Source organism: Kogia breviceps, chromosome 18 (assembly GCF_026419965.1).
Source record: "Kogia breviceps isolate mKogBre1 chromosome 18, mKogBre1 haplotype 1, whole genome shotgun sequence".
NCBI lineage: Eukaryota > Metazoa > Chordata > Mammalia > Artiodactyla > Physeteridae > Kogia > Kogia breviceps.
In genome coordinates, this window is record NC_081327.1 from 11,555,793 (window position 1) to 11,580,999 (window position 25,207).

At 51.0% G+C, this 25,207-nt stretch overlaps 1 protein-coding gene across 5 annotated transcripts in view; it reads left to right on the forward strand.

Annotated features, from left to right (window-relative positions):
• Positions 1 to 57: 57 nt before the first annotated feature.
• AKT2 (AKT serine/threonine kinase 2) overlaps positions 58 to 25,207 on the forward strand; it is a 62,008-nt gene continuing 36,858 nt past the window's right edge. The window contains exons 1-2 of one of the 5 annotated variants that reach the window (XM_067019404.1): positions 12,856 to 13,028; positions 20,582 to 20,665. The gene's annotated coding sequence lies outside the window, so the exon portion shown is untranslated. Of the gene's footprint in view, positions 689 to 12,688; positions 13,029 to 20,581; positions 20,666 to 23,653; positions 23,870 to 25,207 lie in introns of those variants that run through there. The other 4 variants (XM_067019407.1, XM_067019399.1, XM_067019409.1 and 1 more) reach the window with 4 other exon arrangements.

Below are 25,207 nucleotides of genomic sequence, written 5' to 3' on the forward strand. Positions count from 1 at the left end.
GACTGTTTTTCACATGAAGCGCGGTGTGGGCGGGGCACCCACGAAGGGTTGGGCCTCGTCTCTGGGGGTCAAGCTCCCCACATACATAGGTGGGCCATGTTTTTGCTGCAGGCCCTGAGGTGAAGGGAGTCACGGTCATGGTCACCGTCTAGTTGGGCCTCTCCTCCTCCCCTCGGCAACCGCAGGGCTCTGTCCCTCTGCTCTCCCCTCCCACAGATTTCCCCTGTTTCTGCCACTCTGCCTGTGGATGGCTTTCCAGACCGCAGGCCTCCTTTGTGTGGGTGCCTGTGGCTTTGACCGTTTACCTACTCCCCACTGCACAGCACCTACTCTTTGCCGGGCCTGTTCTAGGAGCTGGAGATCCATCCATGAGCAAGGCAGACAAGTCTCTTCCCACGTGGCTGACCTCTCGAGCCAGGGAGACAGGCGGTAAAGTAATCAGTACATCACAGTTTGCCATTTGAGCCATTTTTAAGTGCACTGTTCAGGGCGTGCCCAAAGAATTGGAAGGGTGACTGCAAGTGACCAGGGCCTCTTAGATGTTTGGGGCAAGAAGGCCTTTCAGAGGAGGTGACCTGTAGGGTGGTCTGCGTGCAGTTCAGGAGGAGAGCGTTCAGGCAGAGGAACAGCCAGGGCCACAGCTCTGAGGCGGGACAGTGATCACGGAGGACACCAGCGTGGCTGGCAGGTGAGTGAGGGCCCGGAGGCATGTGGACACCCTCCCAAGAGCACTGAGGAGTCTGGGAGGGTTTCAAGCAGGCAAGTGATGATCTGAGTTGCCTTTTACGAAGATTGCTTGGGCCGCTGTGAGGAGGAGAAGTCGCTGGGAGGGCAGGGGCGGAGGCGGGGAGGCAGCGTGGGGAGAGACGGTGGATGGGGAGGAGGCAGTGGGTGGACCTTGGGTGCGCTTCGGAAGGGGCAGCCGGACTCTCCACACGGGTGGATTGGAAACTGGGGCAAGGGGAGGGGCTGGATCACACCTAGATGGAGGGCTTGAGCATCCAGAGGAAGGTGCGGTTGGTGGAGCCAGCTGGGGCGGGAGCTGTCAGGGGTTGACTGAGAGGTGGGCAGGCTGCTGGGGCAACAGCTTGGGGGGTGCTCAGGGTACAGCCGTGTTCAAAGCCGAGGACCTGGCGATACCAGCTGGAAAAGGGTATAGAGAGAGGAGGGGACCCAGAAGGGAGTTGGGGCCCTTTTCCCATGTAGAGAACAGGATCTGAAAAGGAGATTACCAAGGCGTGGGCAAGGGGTTTGGAGGAGAAGTAACTGCAGGTAAAGCTGAGATTAGAACTCATCCATTTTTTTTTGGTTTGTTTTCATCGTGGTAAAATACACATAGCCCAGAATTTACCGTTTGAACCGTTTTTAAGCATACTGTTCAGTGCCATTAAGTACATTCATATTGTTGTATAACCATCACCGTCATCCATCTCCAGACCTGTTTTTGTCTTCGTAAGTGATCATCCACTTATTTTTAGGTTTTTGGTAACGTCATTCGGGGAGGCTACTGTGTGTCAGGCGGCGTCGCAAGCACTGGGCCTGCGGTGTGAGGGGCTGGACTTCAGTATGAGGGGCAGTGGTAGAGGGAGGACCCACAGACCCCCTTCCCGGTGAGGGCCCAGGCCAGACCCTCGTGGACCTTCTGGACCTCAGAAGGACAGCAAAGGGTGGCAATGTTAAGAAGATTCCAGAGGCCGCCCTTTTGTGTCAGGGCCACAAGGAGGCGCTCACACATATACTCAGGTTTCTTGCTGATCTTCAACTCTTCTTTTTACACGCCCCCCCCCCCCCGCCCCCAGTAATTTCCTTGAGTTCCACTTCATGGATAATTTTAGCAACTGCCAGAGTTAACTGGGAGAGTTCCAGTTACTAAATTTAAGAGCACGGGGTAATTTCTTGATGTGTAATGGGAACTGAAATGATATAAAAGCATGTACAGCTCACTTCTCATGAAAAGCTGATGAGGAGGTTAGTCAAGTCTCCCTTGCCTCCTTCCAGAGGCGCAGAGGGGAACGAGCTGCTGAAGGGTCACCAGCTGGGAAGTGGCAGCGCTGGGCTTGCCGTCAGGGCGGTGACCCGGAGCCTCGCCCTTTAGCCCCTGCCCTGTGCTGCCTCAGCCGCAGATTTGAGACAAGGCCCTTTTGGAAAGGGGAGGGTGGGGTCATAGGAGAGTGGTTTCGGATTTGCTATACTTGTCTGGGTGTACGTGTTGCCCCACCCCCACCAACTTACCCTAGGGAGCGGTTGCAGCTCTGGGAGACCTCAGGCCTTAAGGGCCATGCCCATCCTGGCACCAGCTGCCACACAGGGTGGAGCTGGACACCTCCTCGGCCTCCTAGCCAGCCGCTCCAGAGCGCCCGTGTCCCACTCATTTGATAGGGCGATTCCCCCAAACCAGCCCCAACAGCTGTGGCCCACAGGGGTGCGTTATTTTTTTCTCTGGTTCTGTGAAACGTATTTGAGCATAAATAATACATACGCACGGTGCAAAATGCCAAGATACAAAGGGCTTCACAGTGAAAAGTCTCTTCCCAAGTCTCCTACCTCCCCAGTCCACTCCTCAGAGGCCACTAGTGTTACCAGTGTCTTGGCTAAGCCTTCCAGAGATGTGTGTGCGTGTGTGTGCATGTGCACACACACGCACACACATACATTCACACATACATACAACAAGAGGAACACACAGTGCACACAGACGAGCACACATGCACGTTAACGGCCGAGCTTACTTACCCAGTCCTTTTTGGAAGGGAATTCCGGTTGTTTCCAGTTCCTTGTTATTACGAGTAGTGCTGCAATGGAGAAAGGTGGGATCGATTCAGGGATGAATTTGAAGAACTCCAATCATATCACTTTAGTGCAGACGCTCTTATTGGGTCGCTAGCAGATCTGAATGAAGTTCTCCCCCAAGATTATTGGCACTCTTCAGATGATTTACTTATACATATATCACCCCATTCCAAAAAGGAATTAAGAGTCGTTGGACTCTTCTAATTGGAGACCGCTGGAGGAAGCGGATCCGGGGATGCTAAGAGCTAATATGGACCACCACCTAGGAAGTACAAAATACGAACTTTGCTAAGTTGATAGGGCTTAAGAGTGCAGTGGGGCCCGCCCTCTTGTGCTGCTTTTGGGAACCCTGCAGCCACCACTGTGTAGATGAGCCTGGGCTAGCCTGCTGGATAATGAGAGACGTGGTGCGGCCAAAAAAGAAAAAGAAGTAACGGGGGAACCCGAATATATAAAACATGCTTAAAACAGAAAAGCAGTAATTTATTAGCGTACATTTAAATGTTTATTTTGCATTAATTCATGCAAACAACACAAAATTCAAAGGTACAGAAGGATATATACAGTATGACTGTTCTGTGCCCTACTGGGCAAAAGACTAGCAAAAAAATTAAAGTCTCAAGTGTTAGGGAAGATTTGGAATAATAGGAGTGTATACTGCTGTTGGAATGTAAGTTGGTATCAGCCATTTCGGAAAATAGTTTGATAGGTTGTAGTGGAATTGAAGGTGGCATATTCTCCAACCCAGTAACTACCCTTCTGGAGAAGCTTACACATGCACACAGGACATGTATCAGAATGTTCATAAGATCACTGTTGTAATGCCATAAAAAACTTGGAAACAACCCAAATATCCATCTGCTGGAGAATGGGCAGATTGTGACATAGATGTTCTAATTATCTAATGCATAATGAATAACCTCAATACTTAGTGGCTCAGATCACTAATCAGTATCTCTTATGGCTCTGGGTGCTGACTTGCTCAATTAGACTGTTATTACTTGGGCGCTCTCATGCGCTTGCTGTAACACCTTGGCTGGGGCTGGCGTCCTCTTGAAAGCTTCCCCGGTCGTCTGGTGGTTAACCAATACTGGCCCTTAGATAAAACCTGAGTGTGGGCTATCAGCCAGAATGCCTACACGTGGCCTCTCCATGTGGCCTGGGCTTCCTTACAACATGGCAGCTGGGTTCAAAGAGCAAGCTTCTCAAGAGAGTCAGGGGAAACCGTATGGCCTTTTCTAACCTAGCATTGGAAGTCACTCACATTGCTTCTCTTCTGCCATAGTCACTAGCCCACCTAGATTCAAGGGGGACCATAGGCCCTACTTCTCAGTGACAGGAATGTCAGCGTCTCATTGTAAGAAGAGCATCTGGGATGAGAGATCACGTTGTGGCCACCTTGGAAAAATTAGATAGGGTTGGCCCAAAAGTTCGTTCGGGTTTTTGTAAGATGACAGGGAAAACCCCGAACGAACTTTCTGGCCAACGCAGTACATCAATACTGGATGTATTACATTATGTATTGGATGTGGAATATTACACTTCAATGAAAATGAACTAAAGTTGTACATATCAATGTGAATAAAGCAAAACATTGGGTGATAAAAGCAAATTACAGAAGAATATGTGCAGTTTTAAAATATGCGAAATAGAGAGTTCCCTGGTGGCCTAGTGGTTAGGATTTGGGGCTTTCACTGCCGTGGCCCAGGTTCAGTCCCTGGTCGGGGAACTGAGATCCCGCAAGCCGCGCGACCAACAACAACAACAAAAAAAGCAAAATAATGCATATTGGTTATAGATACTTAAGAGTGTAACGAAAGTATAAAATGCATGGGAATGATAAACTCCAAATGTGATTGGAGAGGGGCACGTGGGGTCCAACCGTATGGTAGTAGTTTTTAAAGTTGGGTGGTGGGCACACAGGTGTTCATTGTGTTCAAAGTTTTAATACTTTCTTGGTATCTATTACCAGTTAGAAAAAAACCACAATTCTCTCTTCTAGTCTAGATGCCTCAGTCATCCAGTTCCCCTCTCCAGGAGCAATCAGTGTTACTGGGGTTTTATGTGTCCTTCCAGAAACATTTCACTTATGAACATAACTATATTTTCTCAGATGGTAGAATATATGATAGTTTCACACTTTGCTTTTTTTTATTTAATATATATCCTGGAGATCATTTCATATCAGTACATAAAGATCTTAAGAAAAACACTTTATTGAGATATAATTCACATATGACACAATTCACCCATTTAAAATGCACACTTCAGTGGCTTTTGGTTATTCACACAGTTGTGTCCGTCACCACAAGTTTAGAATATTTTCATTATCCTGAAAAGAAACACCCACACTCCTTAAGCATCAATCCCCAAGTCCTCCCATATTCTACCCCAGCCCCCGCTCCAAGCCCTTGGCAACCACTAATTTGCTTTCTGTCTGTATAGATTTGCCTCTTCTGGACATTTCATATAAATGGAATCATACAATATGTGGCCTTTTGTGTCTGGTTTCTTCCACTTACCAGGTTTTCAGGGTTCATCCGTGTTGTAGCATGTGGCAGTACTTCATTTCTTTTTGTTGATGAGTAATATTGCATTGTGTGGACATTGGGTTGTTTCCACTTTTTGGCTATTATGAATAATGCTGCTATGAGCATTCATGTACAAATTTTGTGTAGATGTATGTTTTCAATCCTCTTGGGTATATACCTAGGAGTAGAATTGTTGGATCATGAGTTAATTCTATTTTTAATCATTTCAGGAACTGCTGGACTGTTTTCCAAAGTGGCTGTACCATTTTACTTTCCCACCAGTAGTGTATGAGCGTTCCAATTTCTCCATATCCTTGCCAACACTTAATTATTTGTCTTCTTGATTATTGCCATCCTAGTGGGTTTGGAATGATATCATTGTGGTTTTGATTTGCATTCCCTGATGGCTAATAATCGTAAACATCTTTTAAAAAATTAATTAATTTTTGGCCGCGTTGAGTCTTCGTTGCTGCGCATGGGCTTTCTCCAGTTGCAATGAGCGGGGGCTACTCTTCGTTGCGGTGCGCGGGCTTCTCATTGCAGTGGCTTCTCTTGTTGAGAGCATGGGCTCTAGGCACGCAGGCTCAGTAGTTGTGGCACGGAGACTCAGTAGTTGTGGCTCGCGGGCTCTAGAGCACAGGCTCAGTAATTGTGGCGCACGGGCTTAGTAGCTCCGCGGCATGTGGGATCTTCCCGGACCAGGGCTCACACCCATGTCCCCTGCGCTGGCAGGCGGATTCTTATCCACTGCACCACCAGGGAAGTCCTTAAACATCTTTTAATGTCCTTATTTGAAAGAGCTTCCTTTTAAACTAACTGCATAGTATTCCCTTGTGTGGATGTACCTTTGAACCAGTCCCTTATTGTGGGCATTTAGGTGGCTTCTAAGTCTTTTTCTATCACAAACAGCACCTCTTGTATGTACCATTGTTTGCTCATGTGTGAACATATCCATAGGGTAAATATCTAGGAGCTAAACTGCAGGGACAAAGGGAATGCTCCTGTTTTATAAGTTTGAACTTATGCCATTAGTGTATTTAAAAGTAAATATTGAGAATAATCAGATATGTTTGAGGAACATTCTAATTTTTCCTCCAGTGTTGACAGCTAGCAGGTTCACTTCAGAATAAGCAGCCATTTTATTTCCCTATTTTATTTTGGCTAAACCTTCCATAATTCAAGACTGACTTTTACATAGACTTGAATGTCAGGTTGAGGCAGGGGTTCAGAGCACATAAACCTACATTCAGGTCTTCCCTGGTGGCGCAGGGAAGAGAGAATCCGCCTGCCGATGCAGGGGACCCGGGTTCGTGCCCCGGTCTGGGAAGATCCCACATGCCGCGGAGCGGCTGGGCCCGTGAGCCATGGCCGCTGAGCCTGCGTGTCTGGAGCCTGTGCTCCACAACGGGAGAGGCCACAACAGTGAGAGGCCCGCCTAGCACAAAAAAAAAAAAAAAAAAAAAAAGCAAACAAAAAAACCCCTACATTCATTGTTCCAAAGTTTTCCCCTAGAGCTTCCTTTTCTGCTCCCTCACAGTTAATGCAGTGCTTGTTTCTAAATAACCAACATAGCATATCCTGGTGATCATTTGGCCCTCTTGATGGTCTCTTATTGTTAAGAGCTTGAGCTGTTATGATTAAGAGCAGCTGTGTGATCCTGGGCAAGTTACTCAACCTCTCTGTGCTTTAGTTACCTCCTCACTAAGATGGGAGTAATAGTAGCACCCACCTCACAGGATGATTATGAGGATTAAATCGGTCAATTCATGTGAAGGGCTTAAACAGTGCCTGGCACAGTGTGGTTATCTATTCTGTCTGAAATTGGTGATTTTCAGGGAAGATTTTCCATACCAGCATTAGCATCACCACTTAAAGAACCCTTTAGTGGGCTTCCCTTCCCTGGTGGCGCAGTGGTTTAGAGTCTGCCTGCCAATGCAGGGGACACGGGTTCGAGCCCTAGTCTGGGAAGATCCCACATGCTGCGGAGCAACAAAGCCCGTGAGCCACAACTACTGAGCCTGCGCGTCTGGAGCCTGTGCTCCGCAACAAGAGAGGCTGCGACAGTGAGAGGCCCACGCACCGCAATGAAGAGTGGCCTCCGCTCGCTGCAACTAGAGAAAGCCCGCCCACAGAAACAAAGACCCAACACAGCCAAAAATAAATAAATAAATAAATTTTAAAACAAAAACCCCAAAAAACCCTTTCGTGACATTCTCATTGGCTACAAAAAAGAGCTTTTGGGGTAACTCTTAATTTTAATATAATTATAAACTTACAGCAAAGTAGCAAGAATAGTACAAGAGATTCCTGCGTAGTCTTCAGCCAGATTTGCCAACTGTTTGCTCCATTTGTTTTATCATTCTCTCTTCTCCCCTCCCCGTCTCCATAAGTGCGTGACACTCACACAGTCTTTTTGAACCATTTGCGAGTTCAGTTGAACATGATGTCCCTTTACCTCGCAATACTTCAGTGTGTATTTCCTAAGAACAAGAACATTTTTTTTCATAAGCACAGTACAAGCATCAAAACCAAGAAATTTAATGAGGATACAATACTTTTTTTTTTTTTTTTTTGCGGTACACGGGCCTCTCACTGTTGTGGCCTCTCCCGTTGCGGAGCACAGGCTCCGGACGAGCAGGCTCAGCGGCCATGGCTCACGGGCCCAGCCGCTCCGCGGCATGTGGGATCTTCCCAGACCGGGGCATGAACCCGTGTCCCCTGCATCGGCAGGCAGACGCTCAACCACTGCGCCACCAGGGAAGCCCTAAAACTCTTATCTAAACCCCAGTCCATATTCCAATTTCATCAATTGTCCCAATAAAATTCATTATTGCCATTTTTATCCCCGGCTCAGAATCCAATTCCAATCATGTGTTGCGTTTAGGTGTTATGTCAGAGTTTCCTTTTAAACTGAATGTTTCCATAACAACACAGAGGTCCAACTTTCTCCAGGAAGGCTTGATGCCTGCAAGTCAGCTGGGTTCCAGCCGGGATAGTCAGCTCACGTGGCGCCATCTTGTGGTAACAGCACAAATAGAGTTTATAAATCGTCTCCTTGGGCAGCTGTGAAGTGATTTAACCTAAAAAGAAATTAGGTGATATTCATATCATCTCATTTTTTCTTAATAATGTGGGAAACTATGTTTTAAATATTTTTCGGTCTTTCCTGGTGGCGCAGTGGATAAGAATCCGCCTGCCAATGCAGGGGACATGGGTTCAAGCCCTGGTCCGGGAAGATCCCACATGCCCCGGAGCGACTAAGCCCGTCTGCCACAACTACTGAAGCCCGCACGCCTAGAGCCCGTTCTCCGCACAAGAGAAGCCACCGCAATGAGAAGCCAGCGCACCACAACGAAGAGTAGCCCCCGCTGGCTGCAACTAGAGAAAGCCTGTGGGCAGCAATGAAGACCCAACACAGCCAAAAATAAATAAAATTAAATCTTAAAAAAATTTCTCAATTCAAATAATCCACATGCCTTAACCTAGCATAAAATGAGATTTTGCTGTATCTCAAATCTGGACTCAACGCAGGTGAAGTCCAGTGCTGTGGGTAAAAATGAGGGCTTGGCCTGAGACATCTTTGGGAATGGATCTGGGCACCACATTCTGGCTAAGTGATATTTTGCAAGAGACTTCCCCTCTCTGGGCCTATGTTTACTTCTGCGAAATAGGCCTTACAGAGACTTCTACCTGCAGGAACATACTCAGGTCATGGATATAGTTACCAGCACTGTGCCTGATATGTGGGAATTCTTCAATAAAGGTTAAGAGATTATTATTATTTGTTCAACTTTTCGTGAGTAGACAAGTTCAGACCTGAAGTAAAATTCACCCCAGTACAGAGCTTTAACTTTCCTAATCAAAACCACATTCAGTCAACAAATATTTATTGATCCCCAAGTCCCAACTGTGTGTTAGGCATTGTTCTAGACGCTGGGAATACAGCCCAAGACAAGTCTTTGCCCTCATGGGCAAATTTATGTTCTGGTTTTGGGGGAAAACATTTACAAAATTAAAAAAAAATCTTTAGTGTTAAGCGCTAGGTAGAGAATTCAAATATGCTGAAATGAAGTGACAGTATGGCTCTTTTGGATTTGGAGTGACCAGGGAAAGCCTCTCTATAGAGATGAGATTTGAACTGAGTTCTGAAAGACAAGAAGGAGTCAGTCATGCAAAGATCAGGATCAGGGGGGTGACCAGTCCAGGCAAAAGGAACAGCAAGTGCAAAGGCACTGAGGTAGGAACAAGCTTGTCTTTTTGGTGGGGCAGAAAAGAGTTTAGTGTGTCTAGGATATGGTGGTCAAGGGTGAGAGTAGCTTGACATGAAGTTAGGGGCAGCTCACATAGGTCCCTGAAGACCATGGTGAGGCCTTTAGCTTTTATTTCATGCGGGATGAGAAGCCATCTATGTGTTCAGAGCAGATTGATAAGGTGTTCAGTCTTAAGAGTAGAAAAAGTTTTATCCCAAGGTTTGCACTAAAGCACATTTAGCCTCACACGTTTTGGAAATCTGCGATGTGTTAAAAAGTTGAATGTGCATGGTGCATGGTATCTTCTATTAGAATTTTTGAATGATAAAACATTTTATAAAAAGGAAATTGGAACGAACATTTACAGAATCCCTTATCTGTACTACTGCCAAACACTTAAAATGACTCTAAAAGGATCTTTCCAACACAGTAGCATCTAGGGTGGGGCTTAGTAACTTCTGGCTGCGGCGTCAAAGATATTATTTCAACATTTCTGTATAGTGTGGGAAACTCTTTTAAATAAAAACTTTTTTTTTTAACAGTTCCTGTCTTCTTTGGGAATCTGATCAATGCTATGGATTTTCTCCCTTGAAAATGCTCTGCTTAGGATGAAGAAAGGGGAAATCTGAGTATTCCTGCTTGTATCTCCTGATCACCCATGTAGCAGGGAGGTTCCCCCCCACCAGAGCCACTGCTAGGGATAGACACCCCCCCCCCCAGACTTTGTCGGGTGGAGTCTTTCCATCTGGGACTACCAGGAGGTTCTTTATGGCTGGCCCAGGCAGCTTGCCCCATCACCATCGGAGCGCAATCTTTGAGAAGGGTTGAAATGAACTCTAGGGGCTTATTCCCACTCCTTGGGGACAGAAGGGGACTTTGAGGAGATGCCCTCTCCATCCCTCAGGGTAGGATTCTTCATCATCTGAATCAAGAGGCCTTTGAGCAGACTAAAGATGAGAAGCTTTGGGCCCTTCTCCCCAGAAAAGTGCCTGTGCAGCCCACATATATAGTCATAGATGGGAAGTTCACAGAATACATTAGAGGGTAGAGAACAATTTGGGGTTTTAGGAAATTTTCTCCTCAATCACCATTGATGTGGAAATTGAGAGACTGAGAGCCCCAAACAATAATTAAGTGGTTTGCCAAAGCAACACAAGGGACAGAAGTAGGGCTATTACTTTCCATTTAACGGCATGATATGAGTTCAAAGCACAGGCTCTTGTATCAGCCTACCTGGGTTCAAATCCCGCCTCCAGCCCTAAGTTGTCCTGGGACCCTGAGCAAGCCCATTAACATACGGTCCCACTTAACCTCCAAGATTGTGTTGACAGCAACAGGGTAGCATTGGTGAGATTGTGTCAGGAACAGAACCTGGCCTGTAATAATTGCTAAATGAGTTCTATTGCTACTGTTTTGCAATGAGGAAAGGCAGGCTCAGAGAAATGATGTTATTTTGACAAGAACACAGGAGAGGCATAATTAGAACTAGGGCCTATTTCCAAAGCAAGTAAGTGTTGTTCACTCCAGACTAGTGTTTTTCAAACTGCAAGGCACGACCCATTAGTGGGTCAGAAAATCAGTTCAGCGGGGTCTCAAACATCACTGAAAAAAAAATTAAATATCAGAGTGCATCATACATAGGGTAAATAGCATTTGGTTGCACCTCACAGCTTGTGGGATCTTAGTTCCCCAACGAGGGACTGAACCCGGGCCCTTGGCAGTGAAAGTGCCCAGTTCTAACCGCTGGGCCACCACGGAATTCCTACTAGGTCTTAAAATAGTTTGAAAGCCATTACCCTTTACTACTAGTGCCCCTACAAGTTCAGACACAAGCACATGGAAGCTTTCAATGAGATCTCTGTGTCTTGTAATCCATCCTGTTTCCCAGGAGGGGCAGGGATTCGAGCTAGCCCAGGAAGACTTAGAGGTAGGGGAATGGGCTATGAGCTGTTCATCCTGGAGTGGAGTAAATCGAGTAGGCCAGAGTAACCTTGAGTCTAGATTAGAGCAGAAGGGCTACTTTTTGAAGCAAATATTCCTCGAGAGCCCACTCTGTGCCAGGACCTTTACTGGTTAGTGTTAGGTACACAGCGATGACTAAGATAGTCCTGGACTCTTCCCTCTTGGGGCTCACTGTGCAGTGGAGGAGACAGATCTGTTACCAGGCAGTGAGAGGCTAAAATGGTCAGGGTTGTAGGAGGGAGGCTCTGGTGTGATGGGGGAAAACCAGGAATTAGGAACACAGAGCAAAGAGTTCCAAGCCGGAGACCCACCAGCAGAAGGCTAGTTCCAGCAGTAGGTTTACCTCTGGGGAAACTACCACCCCTGAGTAGGACTTTGCCTGAGACACTCTCGCAGACTTAGGTAGACCCAGGGTTCTTCAACTCCCAGCCAGGCCTTCTGTGTGGCATTACTGGAACCCAAATTCATAAAGTAGGAAGCCCAGAGAGCAGGGACTGAGATCCTGATGTCTCACAGCTGTCTACTACACTAGCTAATACACGGGCCAGAATCTGTGCAAAGCTCTTTTTTTCCAGGGCGATTTTAAGGCCTTTGTAGTTCCAAGTTACCCTGTAAAAAAGTTATATCTCATATTTAATTGCATATATATATCATGAGCAGATAGGATTAATATTTTGGAGTTATAGCATGTCTAATTGACATACACCGTTCTGTTTACATAAAATAGCCCAATAGCCCAGGGACGCAGCTATGATTGTTTCCATTTTGCAGATGTGGCTACTGAGGCACAAAAAATGGTAAAGCCTTCTGCCCACAGTCACCAGTAAGGAAATTCAAAGCTGGGTTTGTGTGGCTTCAGAGCCTGTGCTCAACCATGAGAGGAAATACTGAAAAGGAAACCCTTCCTGACGCCCGCTCCAAGGCTCTTTAAGAGCCTCGGAACCTGAACTAAAGGCGAGAGCGGAGTAAAACCAGATCAAAGCGTATGTAAATAAGGACCAGGGGCTGCCGGGAAATATCATCGCGGCTAGCCTCCAGGGAAAGTGGGCGTCAGAGTCTTACTGAGCCTGCGCAATGTTCTTTTTTTTTTTTTTTCCGCCCGGCGCCTGCGCCAGGCACATCCCTTGCCCACACCGGTTCAAGTTTGCCTAATGTACGCAGGCGCCCTTTTCTGAGTCGGCCACCTCCCCTTCCTTGTGCTTGCGCTCTAGAGCTCTTCGAGTTCCTTTCTCCCTCTCTCACGTCAGTTCCTGTTTGTGGCGGGAGAAGGCGGTATTTCCGTCCAGAGGGTGGGAGGGGGCGGTAAGCGGGGGCTGGGGGGAGGGGGCGGGGGGGCCGCGACGCGCGAGCCGTTGGGCCTGGCTCCGCTAAGGCGTAGTTGCTGCTGCTGCCGCCGCCGCCGCCGCCAGGAAACACAAGGAGCGGGATCAAGCGTAGCGTGGCGATGGGCAGGAGTAGAACCCCGCCAGAGAGGCTGGGCGGCCGCCGGTGACAGGTGAGTGCGCCAGCGCGTGTCCCCAAGCGCCCCCCCCCCGATGGTCGCGTCCGGACCCCCAGCAAAGCCGCACTGGGCCGTACCACCGGTGCCCACTGGGCGGGGACCGTAGTCCTTGAGCCCCCCCTTCCGGGACTGAGTTGGGGAGGCTGCGCGGGGGCGGTTGGACTAGCCCCGAGGGGGCGGGGGCGGCGGACTGTACCACTGAAGCTGCAGGGGGTGCATATCAAAGTGTGGAGACCGAACCACTGAAGGGCTGGAGGCGCAGACCCCTGCGTGCTGGGCTGAGGGTTGAGCCAGTGGGCTGGGAGGGGAGAGCCCGCCTGGTGTGCGAGGGCTAAGCGTTTGAGGGGGCGCGTCTTACCAAGTGTAGGGGGCTGTGGAAATAGTTCCTAGAGCGTGCTTAGAGAGGTAGGGGCTTCTGGGGAGGGAGCTGTACCTAGTGTGGCCCGGGTAGCGCCCTCTGGGTTGTACCACTGAGGTCCTGGCGGGAGCCATCCTTAGAACGTAGAGCCGCGGTATATCAAAGGAGGAGGGCTGTGATGTTTATAATTTTGAGGGATGGCGGGGGGACGGTCCCGAGTGGGTGTTCAGGGGAGTACTTTGGGAGCGCTGTAATGCCGAGCGATGAGGAGGGGGTTCTGCCTCCTGTGTTTGGTGGGTGGAGCTTGGGGGTTTACGCTGAGCTGGAGGGGGAATCACCCTTTATTGAACTTCTTATTGACTTTGAGGGGAACTGGATGGTCAGTGGGATTGCTGTCTCCCCTAGAACCTTTTCATGTTATTAAACCTTATTTTTAGGTGTGTTGGGACACCTCTGTGGCAAATTCTTCCCATGGTTTTGGCTGGGGCGTGGGGAGAGACGTCTTAGAAGCCGCTTGTTTTCTGAGCTTTCGGCTCCGTATTAGGGAGGGGAGGGGGTGTGGAGCTTGGATTTGAGGATCTGTGTCCCTGGACCTGCTTAAGACTTGGGAGGAAGGAGTGCTTTGAGGGACACTTCTCCCCGAGGGGAGGGTGGCTGGGACATCTTCATCCTTGGAATTCTGAGCACCCCTTTCCTCTCATTTGGAAGGCACTTGGGCTCAGCAAGAGACCTGGGCGTAATAAGGTCTTCCATGGTCTGCCCTTGAACCTTGTTTACTCTTCCTCTGTCGGAGAAGCATCAGGAGCTCTGGCCTGAGAGTGGGTGGTGGTGGGTGCCAAGGGGCCAGGCACCACCCCAGGCCCCTCCATCCTGGCCATGAGGCCAGACACATGTTTGTGTCTCCTTGGTCCAGCTGCCCATCCTGTTTACGCTCCCCACCAGGCGATAACAGTTGGCTTCACCATTAGGCGGCAGTGAGGCTGAGTGCTGTTTTCCCAGCTGTTCCTCTCTGCATAGGCCAAGGGGACTTGGTGGCGGTGCCCCTGCCCCCCACTGACCCAGGGAGGAAGGCTGCTCCGAAGGACTTGGGGCGGCCAAATCCCCCACGAATCTGGTTTCTCACTGTGGTTGCAGGGTGGGAGCTTGGCTCCTCAGGCCAGCCTGTGACCTTGGCTTGCTCCATAACCTTTGTCCTGGGTCTGGAGTTCCCAGAGGGCTGGCCATAATCCCTGATTGACCCAGCTAATGTGGGCTGGTGATGTGGTCAAAGGGGGCAGACAGTCGCTCTGGTCCACATCATCAGCTTCCTAGCTAACTGGCTTCCATCATGGGTTGTGGTTGCTGTAGAGAACAGTCCCTGAGTCTCTGTGAGGCCACCGTGGCTCTGTAGAATTTCTCTGCGCCAGGGGTTTCTTTCTCTGGTCTGCCAGCTTATAGAGGGTTTGCCTGATGGGATTAACAGCAGTAGCAAAAACAATAATCTTGAGACCAATGGCTGATATTTATTGAGTGCATTCTGTGTGCCATACACTGTTCAGAATGCTTCACATGGATTAACTTGCAGAATGCCCGTAGCATTTTGTGTACAGTTGTCATGATCTCCATTTTAGGAGGGGAAACTGAGGCACAGAGTGGCAAATCATTTCCAGAGCTAGTGAATTTTATCGAACATTCACCTTATGTCAGGCATGTGACAGGCCTGTTACACACATGACCTCATTTATTTTTTATTCTTTTATATTTATTTATGGTTGCGTTGGGGCTTCGTTTCTACACGCGGGCTTTCTCTAGTTGCGGCGAGCGGGGGCTACTCTTCGTTGTGGTGTGTGGGCTTCTCATTGCGGTGGCTTCTCTTGTTGCGGAGCATGGGCTCTAGGTGTGCGGGCTTCGGTAGTTGTGGCACGCAGGCTTAATAGTTGTGGCTTGTGGGCTCTAGAACGCAGGCTCAGTAGTTGTGGCGCACGGGATTAGTTGCTCCGAGCCATGTGGGATCTTCCCGAACCAGGGCTGGAACCCGTGTCCCCTGCATTGGCAGGCAGATTCTTAACCACTGTGCCACCAGGGAAGTACCCCATGACCTCATTTAAATCTCAAAACACACCCATGGGGTAGGTATGGTTATGCCTGTTTTATAGACTCCTGTGAGCTAGGTAGCAGTGTGATACCCATTTTACAGATGAGGAAACCAAGACACTTGCTATGAAGCGAAATGATTTTCCCGACGTCTCAAAGTTGGAAGTGGTAGAGCTGGGACGTGAACCCCTGGCCTGGTTTGGCCTCACAGTAAACCGCTTGTCAACATGTAACTGGGACAGTGGTTTAGTTGAATTCAGGGGTGGATATGGAGTTTCTGTCCACTTTTCAGAGTCAGAAATTGGGGCTCAGGGGAGGAATTGCTTTGTTCTAGGTCTGTCAGACGCTTGGGGGCCAGACTGGGGTTTGAATGAATTCTTTGCTTATGGTCCCAAAGCTGGAGAGGGTTTCTGTCACCTCAAAGCTCCTGCCCTAGACCCTGCCAGCTGCAGGCATTTCCTTCCTCTCACCCTTGGAGCCTAGGGCTGCCGTGGGCACCTCTGCCGGCAGCCAGTCTAGCAGTTCCTGGGCTTGCTGATAAAACTTGGTCCCTCTTCAAGTTGAGCCAGGGCATCTTTTAACCTGGGACAGAATGTCTGTTGGGAGCCGGGAGGAAACAGCAGGAGAGACATGTAGGGGGTGACACAGCTACCAGGGGACCCATGTTTGAGGTCCCTGCACAAGGATGGTGTAGCGGGCATGTGTGCAAGTTCTGGTGCTTTCACGTTCTAGTTGTGTGACCTTGGGCCACAGTGTTCACCTCCGTGCAATGGGCTCAGAATGACATCCCCCTCAGGCTTTCATGAGGATTAAATGAATGAATCCAAGAGAAGCTCCTAGAATGGTGCCTGGCTCTGAATAAATGCTCCGGTGGCAGTCTGAGGGCATCGATCCTTCCCCACCACCCCCACCCTCAGTCCTCTCAGGCATCATCCTGGAATCCAGCCCCCAAGCCTGGCCCAGCCAGGATCCAGGAATCTGCAGTCCTGGTTTCTAAACTCTGTAAAGAGCTGTACTGAAGTGCTTCAGTGCTTCAAATCCAGCCCTACCACTTGCTGCCTGTGCGACTCTGAGCATGTTCTCAATTCTTCTGAGCTCATTTCATCATTTGTGTCATGGGATGATGATAATTCCCTCTTGATAGGTTGTTGTGAAGGTTAAACGGGTTAATTTCTGGAGAGCACTTATAACTGTGCAGGTGTAACAGTAAGCCTGCAGTAAATGTTTCATGTTATCACTATTTAAGAAGAGTGCTTGGGGCTTTCCTGGTGGCGCTGTGGTTGAGAGTCGCCTGCCGATGCAGGGGACACGGGGTTCGTGCCCCGGTCCGGGAGGATCCCACATGACGCGGAGCGGCTGGGCCCGTGAGCCATGGCTGCTGAGCCTGCGCGTCCAGAGCCTGTGCTCTGCAACGGGAGAGGCCACAGCAGTGAGAGGCCCGCGTACTGCAAAAAAAAAAAAAAAAAAGGAAGAGTGCTTGGCACATGGTGAGCCCTCAGGATATCTTAACAATTGTAATTCTTATTACTTCTGCTAGGATTTTGATTGAAGGCCCTTCCCAGGTTACAGAGCCTTGTGAGGTAACACCAGGAGGAGGGCAGGGCTGAAATTAGCATCTCCATTTTCCAGGTGAGGAATCATCTCCATTTTCCAGGTGAGGAAACAGGAGATTCTGGAGGCTTGAGGGGCGGGGCAAATGCAGCTCCCAGGTCCCTGCCATCTCCTACACAGTTGCTGCCCGGAGCCCGTCCTTGAGGTCGAAATTCTAGCTCCTTTCCAGATGTCATACTCTGCTAAACCCTTTTCCTACTTGTGCTTTTATTGACTCTCCACCATAGCTCCCAGGAGTGGTGGTAATGGCCTTGACCTGGGTGAGAACAGTTCTTTTGAAGGCCGAGAGGCAGAAGGGTGGTCCCCAACAGGGAGGGCAGCAGCAGTGCTTATGGGAGTCAGGGGCCAAGCCTCTCACAGCCTCGTGGGCCTGGGCAGGAAGTGTGGCTTTGATCCCGAAGGCATTGCAGAGCTGAGGAAAGGTTTTCATTCATCCGCCACCATTTAGTAAACCCGTGTTCTGTGCCTGGCATTGCTTCAGGTGCTGGGGATACAGCGGGGCATTCAACAGAGGCCCCTACCCCCATGGAGCTGAGGGAGATATACCCTACACCTGCTGAATAAACAAGGGGCAGGTTAAAGGGAGGTGCTTGGCAATTAAAATCAGGTGCAATGGGCTGTCAGCAAGGCCTCTGAGCTGCTCTTAGATTGACAAGGTGACCTGAGGAGAAGGAACAGCCTTGGGGTGTGGGGGGAACCACAGTGCAAAAATTGCAGGGAGGACTGAGCTCAGTGAGGTGCAGGGACAGGCTGCACAGAGGCCCGTGTGGCCCTGCAGGGTGAGGCGAGGAGTGGCTGAGGGCTGGCAGGGTCACTCAGAGCCTTGTAGACCATCTTGAAGAGCAGCTTGGTCAGATTTAGGGTTTTAGAAGATGCCTTTTGCCATATGAGAGGTTCTCAGGCTTCTGCGTGGGGTGGGGGGAGATTTTAGAGCCGGTCAGGGAGTTTCACATGCCTCCCACTTCCCCCTTGAGTAGAATCTCTGCGGTAGAGAGTGAGGGCCTTGCTGGTTGCCTCCCTCCTCTGTGGTTTTCACACCGTGTTTCCCAGGACCCATGGCTTTTCCCTTTAGGGACAGATGGGGGAGGCTCAGTGGGCTAATTTTCTGCCCACCCCTCCCCAACCAAACAGCTGATATCAGATAACAGCACAGAACAACAGTAATACCTGCTAAAAACTGTACTTGCCGATTCTGCCTTCCACTCAGCTTATGGCCTAAGGGCCTGCAACATTCCTGGCACTGCTCTAGAGCTTGGAAGACTGGGCCTTATGGGCCTACCTTCTACTGGAGGCAAGTACCCAGCAAACAAACTAATAATAGGACATCAGGTTGTGATGAACGTTTCAAAGGCAAAATGAATGGGGGTCAGGGGAAAGAGAGAGTGGGGACGTTATGTTGTAGCTGGAATGATCAGGGAGGGCCTCCCTGGGGAGGTGACCTGTAGGTGGGACTGGTGTGCAGTGAAGAGCCATGGGAGACTTGAGTGAAAACCCCTCAGACCGAGGAGGAATCAGCTGTGGTTCCCACCTCCCGGGGTGAGAATTGAGGCCTGGAGAGCCTTGGTAATCTGTGCGGGGTCCCTCAACACTGACAGGCTTTGTATTTGGGCAGAGTGGCTCCAGAGTCCCCCCAGCCCAGAAAGGTGCTTGGTAACCATGGACTTCTAATCCCACACCTGAGCCTGGAACTTAAGGCTTAACGCAGTAAGCAGGAGCCTGGCTGTTGATTTTCCCAGGCTCAATCTGGAGTGTCTTCCTGGAAGGAGTAGAGCGCCTCAGAGCAAACATCCTTGGGCCTCCAGAAATCCCTTGGGATGGGGGGGATGGAAAGGAATATTTTTCTCAGTTGATCGCCAGTCCTCTGGGGGACCCAGGGACACCCCTTCCTGGGCCCCTCTTCAATTTCCCAAGAGCTCTCAGTGGAAGGCTCTCAAGCACCAGGCCTCTGGGCTGCACGGTGGGGTGGTTCCGTGGCAGGCTCTTCTGGACAGCCAGCCAAGCAGCAGGAGGCCCAGCTTGGGGAGACAGCCCTGGGAGCGGGATGAGAGGGAGAGAAGGAGGGAGGGAGGGAGCAGGAGTGGGAGGGGTGGTGGAGTGGGAGCTCAGCCTGGCCCCTTGGGGGCAGGACCTGCTGCCAACTCAGCACCCACGTCAGGTCCCCGCTGTCCTGGGTGCGGGAACAGGGGGCAGCAAGCCAGGGCTGGCCGAGGAGAGACTGCATGTCGGAGGTTCCTGCAGGAAGTTCCTCAGGCCCAGCTGTCCTGCCCAGGAAGCTCTTCCACAGATGTTGTTTCTAAGGGTGAGGCCAGAAATCCAAGGCTGCCTTGGTTTGCCACCTTGTGGGCCCTTTCTAAACGGGCTGGGGTGGCTGCCGCTCCTTTGCCCCCCCTCCCCAGGCCTTTGCAGCCTGGTTTCAAGGTGTTCATCATCTGTGTAGTGGTCTGGTCTGGGGGCAGCCAACCTAGGTGTGAACCCTGCTCCTGGCTCCTGTCTTGGTTGCCATGCAACGGTGGGGGCCTGATTTCATCCCTTGGAGATGCATTTTGCTCAGCTGACGGCACATCCCTGCCGAGAGGGGCTGTAGGGGGGATTCAGGGAGCTAACGTGTCGGAAAGTGTGTGGCATGGGGCCTCCAGAGAAGGTGCTCGGTGGATCTGAGCTGCTGTTGCTGGAGGTTGTCGGGCTGGGCACCTGAGAACAGAGAAGGGGCTCTGGATATGTCCAGCCGGGGCTTGTTGGTTGGCAGGGAAGGAGTGGCAGGCCAATTAGCTGAGGTTCCCACTGGGGGGGGCACCGGACAGGAATATTCATCACGCCCGTTGCTGAGCAGGGGCTCGGCCTGACGCTAGGAGCACTCCGTGCTTGCCCTTTCAGACACGCAGCAGACCGTGAGGTAGGCAGCAGTCACCCCATTTTGTGGAGAGGGAATTGAGGTGCAGAGTGCTACACAGAATGCCCGTGTTTTGCTGAGAGCTGGCGGGGTGGGCTCTCTGGGCCAGGCACTGCTCCAGGGCTGTACGCGCCTGCTTCCCACCACGACCTGGGAGCTCGGTGCAGCTCTTCTCCCCACAGGAAGGCCCGGGAGGTCATTGGATTTACCCAAAGTTAAAGTTTTAATAGGTGACAGACATGAAATTTGAACCCAGCTCTATCTGGGGTCAAGTCTGCCTTTTTAAGACTGGCTCTTCTGCCTCTGACCAATGCCATGGCCATTCTTTCTGGGATTGTTACTGCTGTTCTTTTTTGCTTTCTCTTCTTCTAGACAGAGCTGGCACAAGGTAAGCCTCAGTTATCCTGGAAATGAGTGAGTTAGATCCACTTGATGCCTGCTTGGGAGAGGGGTTGCGGCTGCCTCTCATGCCCATGGAGCCCTAACCTGGGCCAGCTCCATCCTTCCCCAGAGGCCAGGGGGATGGGATGAGGGTGGAAGGCACTGATTTCTGAATGGCCTCTGGAGCCAGCTCTGGCTGTTTCTGGTCATTTGTATATTCCATTCTCTCACCAGATAATTTACTGAGTACCTGCTTTGTGCCATGTATGGTTCTGGACACCGGGGAGCAGCACCTAGTCTAGAGGAGGCCGCCGAGAGGTGATGTTTGCCTTACTGGTGCTCCGAGGAAGGGAACAGAGATCTAAGCTGGCCATGGTGGGGTGGGGGTGGGGGTGCGTTGGGGAAGTCTCCTGAGGTGAGGCATTCAGGAATGGGCCAGGCAGGGTAGAGTGTGGGTAAAGGCCCTGAGGCGGGAGGTACCTTGATGTGGTGGTGATACTGAGGCCACTGTGGTGGAGCTGGGGGAGAGGGAGGGAGTAGAGGGTGGTGGGACCCAGGTTGTTTGGGCAGGTCTGGGGTCCCCTAGGGCCGTGCTTCTCAAACTGGTGTCCAGAGACCTAGGTGGGGGGTGGCCAGTGAGGGTGCTGAGCATGTGTTTTGGGGTGGTGTCTGCGAGTTGTCTGCTTTCTTTCTAGCTGTGTGTTTTCATTTATATGATATTTTTAAAAAAGTTAATATGGGGGCTTCCCTGGTGGCGCAGTGGTTGAGAGTCCGCCTGCCGATGCAGGGGACGTGGGTTCGTGCCCCAGTTCGGGAAGATCCCACATGCCGCGGAGCGGCTGGGCCCATGAGCCGTGGCCGCTGAGCCTGCGCGTCCGGAGCCTGTGTTCCACGATGGGAGAGGCCACGACAGTGAGAGGCCCGCGTACCGCAAAAAAAAAGTTAATATGGGCATGTCATGAATCATCTAGCTGATTTCCTTTTAACCAGCTAGTGACAGTATTAACATAGCTGCCACTTCCATAGCTCTGGCTAACTGAGGCTCAGGCTGGCCCTTGACTTTGGAGTTCACCTTTGTGTAATTGCTTCCCATCTTCCAAAGCCGGCCTCACCCCCAGCTGTGCTGGAAGCACGGTTCATTGCGTTACCACGACGACCCTGGGTTGTCAAAAAAGGCATCTTTTTTTTTTTTTTTTTTTTTTGCGGTACGCGGGCCTCTCACTGCTGTGGCCTCTCCCGTTGCGGAGCACAGGCTCCGGACGCGCAGGCTCAGCGGCCATGGCTCACGGGCCCAGCTGCTCCACGGCATGTGGGATCCCCCCGGACCGGGGCACGAACCCGTGTCCCCTGAATTGGCAGGCAGACTCTCAACCACTGCGCCACCAGGGAAGCCCCCAAAAAGGCATCTTTTGAAATAACATAATAAATGCTTGGTCTGGTTGGTATTAAGATCAAATTTTATAGACCGAGGATGCTGACGTTCAGAGAAGCGTCCCTTGCAGCCTGGAAGTGGAAGTCAGGATTTGAGTCCAGCAGGACTCCAGGTGTGGGTTTGGGCCTCGGAGCCCTGTTCCAGCTCTCTGGGGTAAGCAGGTCAGGGTCATGGCTCCGGAGTGATGGTGTAGCGAGGGAGCATCTCCTCAGCAGGGGTGACCCAGCCCTCGGGCCTGTGAGCATCCATAGTACTTGGCTCACCCTCACCCCCGCCCCTGCCCTCAGGCTCCTGGTGCCTCATTAAGAGAGGTTCTGTAGAGCTACACCTCCAATATGCTAGCCACTAGCCAGGTGTGCCTGTTTAAACGTTAAGTAATTAAAATTAAAGTGAAAATTTAGTTCTTTAGTTGGACTAGCCCCAGTAGCCACATTTCCATCATTACAGAAAATTCTGTTGTCTCGATCAGCCGTGTCCTGCACTCCCCCGCTGTTATGGTCGTGGGCACACAATTTATTCTCTCTGGGTCTCTGTTTCCTCTTCCAAAGAAGGGGGATGGTAATAATATCTACCTCACAGGGTGGCTGTGAGGATTATTAATATGAATCCAGCCCTGGCACGTTGTGAGCGCTCAGGAAGTATTAGCCCTGGTTAGGACCCTGCCTGTTTGCTCCAAGGTGCCCTAGGGATGTGGGACTCACACGTCAGGCCCTGAGTCAGGGCACGGCTGGGGAGGCAGACAGAGGATGGTGGTGCAGAGCCGCTCCTGTGAGGAAGGAACCCCTCAGCCAGATGGGAGGGGCTGTGTGTGTGTGTGTGTGTGTGTCGGGGCAGCCCTGTTCTTCTGCAGGGCATCGAGGATGGTAAGGGAGGGCTGGCTGGGGTGTGGGAGGGGCTCGGTTTCTTGGGAGTGAGGGTAGAGGGAGGTGGAAGAGGCTCAGGCTGGGACACCGTGATCCAGTCGCCTCAGCTGTGCCCTAGCTGTCCAGCCTTCCTGTCCTCAGTTTCCCCCATCTGTGAAGTATGGGTCCTTGTGGTCCCCAAGTGAGCCAGGTGGTGGGAGTGTCAGGCCAGTGCATAGGGCTTCTTCTGGGCACAATTCCTGGAGAAGGCTGGGGTACAGCTCCTGCCTCACTGGGGCCACGGGATTCCATACACTGCACCCTCTTCAAGCTGGCACTTGCCATCTCTCTCCAAGAAATAGCCACAGCCCTTTGTTGTTTTTTTGTTTTTTGTTTTTGTTTTTTGTTTTGGCTGCACCGCGAGGCTTGCAGGATCTTAGTTCCCCGACCAGAGACCCAGGCCCTGGCAGTGAGAGTGCCGAGTTCTAACCACTGGACCTCCAGGGAATCCTAGCCACAGCCCTTATAGTGGCCTCCCAGGCCCTGCCCAGCCAGGTGCCCGGCTTCCTCTGTAGCCACCCGTGCCTTGCTCCCCTCCGCCACCTCCTGTGTCTCACGCAGGCCACACCTTGGCGCTGTTCTTCCTTGGCCTGGACCATTCTCCCCCAGGTCTCCATGTGGCTGCCTCATCTCTTTCAGGTTTGTGCTCAGATTTCACTGTCTCAGTGAGCCCTGCTCTGACCACCGTTTATAAAATCGGAAACCCTTGCCCGCTTCCCACACACCTAGTTCTCTATATGCTTCTTTTCTCCATAACATTTGTCATTCTGGTGTACTGTATAACTTATCTGTTTATTTAAATTATTTGTTTTAATGACTGTCCAACTGCCACCCCCCCCGCCCATAAATTCTTCCAGGACGGGGAGTTCTGTTTTGGTCACTGCTGACTCTCTGGTGACCAGAGCAGTGCTGACACAGCAAGGGTGCCATATTTGTGGAATGAGTGAATGCAGGTTTTTTTGTTTCCCCTCCACTTGGCAGAACTCTGAGCTCAGAAGCTGTGGTTCTGTTTGCCACCCCCACCCTGAATTGATGAAAGCTCTGGGCCTGGCCCTGGCTGGGTGGGGCTGGGGACACAGTGCTGACCAGGACAGGCCCTGTCTCTGCCTCGTAGAGCTCTGAGTCTGGTGTGGGAGGCGCCATTACCCGGATAATTAATTATATGAGTGACTGAGCATGGTAGAGGTGGTAAGTGCTGTGAGGGGACAGGAAAGCCGAGCTCTGAAGGTCCGTGACTCGTGAGGCAGGGGGCAGTCACGGCAGGCTTCCCTGAGGAAACAAGGATTTGGCGGGTGAAGATGGGTGGGGGGCTAGCATGTGCAAAGGCCCTGGGGTGAGGGGAAGAGAGAGAGAGCAAGGAGTAAAGGGTACAGTGGAGGGGCAGGGAGAGCATGCTGACCAATAAGGCTGGAGAACAGGCAGGGGCCACCTCAAGTGGGCCTTTGTGGCCTCCATAAGGGCCTGTGACGTGATCCTAGAGCAGAGCTGATTTTGGAGGGTCCCTCTAACTGCGACATGGTGCTCTCGAGTGTTACGGGTCTGTGGCCAGGCAGACTCAAACATTTGACATGATTTCTGTGGGTGCTGGAAGGCAGGCAGAGCAGGGCAGTGTGGGGCTGGTGGCAGGGAGGAGAAAGAAGTCTGCTCTGGTGCTTATTCTTGTCCCAGTATTGTTTGCAGCCCACCCACGTCTTCAGCCTGCCTCCAGTCTTACCTGCCCCAAGTAGACAGATGGGGCAGTTGTGGGGAGCATGTAGTGCTCAGAAGAAAAAGTGTCTTCAATACTGCCTTCTTACCAAAGAGGCAGTGTAGGTAAAAATTGACATTACAGAAGCGTGTCATGTAGGAAGTGATGGTCCCCATGTCTCCACCTGCTGGGAAAATGCTAACACCTGATAGGTGTTGAGCAGTCATCGTATTGGGCTCCGTTTGAAGGCCTTTATGTGGATAAATTCATTTAATCCTCACGGCAGCCTGGACCTTTGTTCAATTGTTATCTCTAACCTGCGGATGAGGAAACCTCGGTGGAGAAAGGGGAAGTGATTTGCCCAAGCTCACACAGCAAGTGGTGGAGCTGAGGTTGAAATGCATTTGGTTCCCAAGGCCACCTTCACTCCTGCTCCCATTATTCTGCCTCTGTTGCCTCTTTGGCACAGTTCCTTCTCTGCACATGACATTTACCATATACCTCGTGCCCTCCCGTGGAAGACGCTGTTCCCCGTAAGATCCACTGTTGATCACATAACCACTTTTCTGAAAAGGATGCTGCAGATGAAGTTTATACGTGGTTTGTGAGATGCATGTCAATCTCAGTATTGTCTGCCTGTGAAAAAATAAGCATATCAGAATTGAGGCGATGTGGTGCGTACACGTTTGTGCTTCAGAAAGCAATCAGGTCGATGTTTTCTTGTGCCGTGAGCACGCTGAACTCTGACAGGCAGTGTCAGCTTGTCATGTTGAGGTTGGTTCTTGCACATGGCACGCCTGCGTCATGTTCTGTCTGGTGGGTGGACCTTCACCGAGGGT